The sequence below is a fragment of the Cupressus sempervirens genome, chromosome 11 (genome assembly GCF_028749045.1).
Source record: "Cupressus sempervirens isolate cs-2001-9-10 chromosome 11, ASM2874904v1, whole genome shotgun sequence".
NCBI lineage: Eukaryota > Viridiplantae > Streptophyta > Pinopsida > Cupressales > Cupressaceae > Cupressus > Cupressus sempervirens.
In genome coordinates, this window is record NC_143128.1 from 854,045,744 (window position 1) to 854,050,564 (window position 4,821).

The window sequence follows — 4,821 nt, forward strand, 5'->3', positions numbered from 1 at the left end:
GAGGACAACAAGGACTACAAAGGTAAAGGCAAAAGATGCTACATTGTTGAAGAAGACTTTGACAAGAATGATGATGAAATAGTCTATGTGGCTATGAAAGATGAATCAGATGAAGATGAAGCAACTGCCCTGGTAACCTGCATGAACAAGAATAACAAATGGATCATAGACAATAGATGCTCACATCACATGACTAGAGATAAAAGTAAGTTCATTTCCTTTACTCAATATGAAGGAAATAGTGTTAGATTTGGTAACAATGCACCATGTTAGATCAAAGGGAAAGGTATTATCAAGCTTACTGAAAAGATGTCATGTGATAATGCATACTCTGTTGAAGGCCCAAATTATAACTTGTTAAGTGTCTCATAGTTAGGCAACATAGGATGCAAGATTGAATTTGAAAAAGGAGTTTCTAAGATTTATGATTCTCAAGGAAGTCTAATAGGAAAAGGTGATCAGACTAGGAGTAATTTGTTTTACCTAAACATGGAAGATGCTTCTTGTCTCATTGTTCAAATTGATGATGTATGGTTATGGCACAAGAGGCTATGTCATGTAAATTTTGACAATCTGATAAGCATCAACAAAATGAAGAAAGTCAGAGGTCTACCAAAGTTGAAGAAGCCTGATAACACCATGCACAAACAGTGCCAACTAGGGAAGATGACCAAGTCAACTTTCAAAAGCAAGACTTATACTTTTAATGAAGTATTAGAGCTAGTTCATAGTGACTTGTGTGGTCCTATTGAAGTGAAAAGCTACAAAGGTGACATATACATAATGCTATTTGTAGATGAATATTCAAGGATGATTACAGTCATGTTCCTGAAACAAAAATTAGATGCATTCCAAATATTCAAATGGTACTTGGCCAGAGTTGAGAAAGAGACTAGGAAGCGCCTAAAATGTCTTAGATATGATAGAGGAGGTGAATTCACATCAAGAGAATTTGAAGAATTCTGCAATGAAAGAGGAATCAAAAGGCAGACATCAACACCTAGGACTCCACCTCAAAATAGTATAGCAGAAAGAAGGAATAGACCAGTTATTGACTGTGCCAGGACCTTAATGATGGAGAAAAATGTTGCATTCAAGTACTGGAGAGAAGCTGTAAGTGCTGCAGTCTACTCACTCAACAGAGTTCAAGTCAAGAAAAGTACAATTGCAACACCTTTTGAATTATGGTATGGGCATTCTCCTAATGTAAAACATTTCAAAATATTTGGATGCAAATGATATATATATATATATATATATAAAGAGTCTAGAAATGGAAAGTTTGATGCAAAGAGTGAGGAAGGCACATTTCTTGGTTATTATACTAGAAGCAAAGCTTATAAGTTCTTGAATGTTAACACTAAAAAAGTAGTAGAAAGCACAAATGTGAAATTTGATGAGGTTGCAGAAGTTCAAAGTGTTGAGAACACTAAGAAAGCAGAAGAATACAAGACCTTTGTATACTTTTATGAAGGTATACCTAATAATGGTGAAGTTGCAACTCAAAATGACAATCAGCAACAAAATCCAGTATCTGTCGAGTCACAGACAGTGAATGCCAAGCAATCGACACATTCAAAAGCTGAGTTACAGACTACAGAGAATGTTCATTCAGATTCTGAAAATTGTCAACATGAGGGAAATGAAGAAATATCCAATGAAAATACACATGAAGATTCAGATTCTGAAAGAGACAACATACAAACAAGGAGAGAACCAGTATTGGCAAAATATGTGAAAAGACATCATCCTATAGATCAAATTATTGGAAACAAAGAGGTAGGACCAATGATAAGGAATAGACTCAGAATTGAGACATGTCTGCTCAGTAAAATGGAACCAAAAATAGTAAGTGAAGCCATAAAAGATGATGACTGGTACAATGCTATGAAAGAAGAAATAAAACAAGTTAAAAAGAACAAGACATGGACCTTAGTCTCAAGACTAGCTAATAAGAATGTAATTGGAACCAAGTGGGTGTTTAGAAACAAGCTAGATAAGAATGGTGAAATCACAAAGAACAAGGCAAGACTAGTCTATAAAGGGTATACACAAGAAGAAGGACTAGACTATGGAGAAATTTTTTCTCCAGTTGCCAGAATGGAAGGAGTAAGGACCTTAATAGCATATGCAACCTTCAAAGGATTTAAAGTCTATCAAATGGATGTTAAGTCTGTATTTTTGAATGGTATACTTGAAGAAGAAGTCTGCATAGAGAAACCAAAAGGATTTGTTGATGAAAATAACAAAAACAAGGTATGTAAATTGCATAAGGCTCTATATGGATTAAAGCAAGCCCCTAGAGCTTGGTATGAGAGACTTCACAAGTATCTAGTGCAAATAGGATTTGAAAGAACTGATGATAACAAAAACAACATGTACATCAAATTAGAAGAAGGTAAGGATATCCTTGTATCTGAAATCTTTGTGGATGATATAGTTTTTGGAGGAAAGGAAGCACTTTGCAAAAGTTTTGCTAACAAAATGAAACATGAGTTTGAGATGTCTATGTTTGGAGAAATCAAGTTCTTTGTTGGATTGCAAGTACATCAACTAAAACATGGTATATTCATGACACCATCAAAGTACATCAAAGAAATTTAGATTGGAAGACTCCAAACCTGTCAGCACACCAATGGCAACAGGTCATAAGCTATCCAAAAATGATGAATCAATTGAAGTCAATCAAACAATGTACAGATCCATGATTGGAAAACTACAATATGTTGTAGATAGCAGACCAAACATAGTATTAGCAATTGGAATAGTGGCTAGATTGTCTGCTAATCCTAGAGAAAATCATCTCATGGCAGTAAAAAGGATAATGAGGTATCTCAAAGGAACTGATGATTTTGGCCTATATTACAAAAAGAATGAGAAGTTTGAGCTCAATGCATATACAGATGTAGATTGGGGAGGCAACATGATGACAAGAAAAGCACAAGTGGAGGAGCATTATTCTTAGGTAAAAGGCTAGTTACTTGGACTAGCAAGAAACGAACTTGCACATCTCAGTCCACTACAAAAGCAAAATATGTGACAACAGTAGTCAATTGCAAAAACATTGAGTGGCTCAAACATCTATTCAAAAGAATGAAAGAAGAGGTAACCAAACTTGTGATACTATATTGTGATAATACAAGTGCTATAAACATATTCAAGAATCCAATAATGCATACAAAAACCAAGCATATTGCAATCAAGTATCACTATGTTAGAGAATTGGTGGAAGATAAACAAGTAAAGATGGAGTACATTCACAAAAAGGAAAAAATTGCAGATATCTTCACCAAACCATTGCCCAAGGATGCTTATAAATATCTTAGAGGAAAGTTGGAGGTAATGCCCCTAACTCAAGTAGTCTAAAGTAACCAAGAAGCTTCCTTGCATCAACAAGAGTAGGTCCTTGCAATATTAGAAGAATGATGTAGAGGATGACAATAGGAACATAAATTCTAGATTAGTCACAAGCATGGTGACAGAGAGAGAAAACATGAAATGCAAAACTTATGTTTAGCATGTTGAAGATGCTACATCTTTGGCATTAATGTCAAAGAGGGAGATTTATGAGAAACTGATCAATGAAAGGTAAAGATATGGAGATGTATGAGAATGTATGAAAAGAAAGATGAAAGAGGGAGATTCAAAAGAGATAAAAAACTAATCAGCAAGCAGCTATGAAGGAAGGATCAGGAATACAGAGTAAAGATGTAGTAGTCAAGAGGGAGAAGTAGAACAAAGGATTCAGTTTGTATCAGCAAAATAGGGAGACATGATACAAAAGGGAAGATATGTAATGACAAGAAGTTTTCTATTTGGTATATAATTTTGGTGGTAACTAAGTTGATCATCTCAATCAATTGATCAGTTTGGTTTGCCATCAATGCCAAAGAGGGATATTGTTGGAAATGATTGAAAAGATCATGAATGAAGAATAATGGAACTGGTAAAGAATGTTTTCAATCATTGTATTGTCATTGATGTCAAACTTGCTACTTGCAAGGATGCCAATTGCTTAAATGATCCAAATACTGTCAATTGGTTGATTGACAAGGAGGAGGAAATCAATAAGATGTAACTAGAGCACCTAAAGAAAGGTTGAAGTTATGATGTTGTAATGAAGTATAAGGATCAGCTAAGCCATTGATGAAATAGTGTATTGAGAACATATTTTAAGAGGATGGACACATTGAGACACATCAAAGATGTAAGGTTTAACTAAGGCATTTGTAAAGCCTAAATAAGTTCATTAGAGAGAGCCAAGCAAGCTAGTTAGAGCCGAGAAAATTCATAGTTGAAGCTGAGCAAGTTCAACTTTAATGTGTGCCAAGAAAATTTTTTAGGAGCCGAGTAACTCAGGAAAAGACTTTAGGTTTCGATCATTAGTAAACCAATGATGCCGAGTTGTTACATTATTTGTTAAGATGAAAGATTTTCCAGATCAGTAAGGATAAGTATGTTACATTGAATTTTGTGAATTAGTTGGATGATAAGGATGATGAGTAGATGTCATAGAATTTTATATAAACCATGCAAGCCAATTCAAGGCAATTGTTGATGGATTTATCATGAAGTTTTTGAAAGAAATAATTTGGAGGGAAAACAATATCCTTTTCTCAAGATTAAATCAAATTGATAAGTGAGAAGATTTGAGCGGCAAATGAAGAACATAACTTCTTTACAAAGAGTTATAGGTCAGAGATCAAGTGCGCATGTGTGAGAGGGAGTTGGTCATAAGAGTAGTCATGTGAAGAACCCAAGAGAAGGCTAGTGGGAAGTGTCAAGAAGAGGACACAGTGAGGAGTAAGCACAGAGCACCAA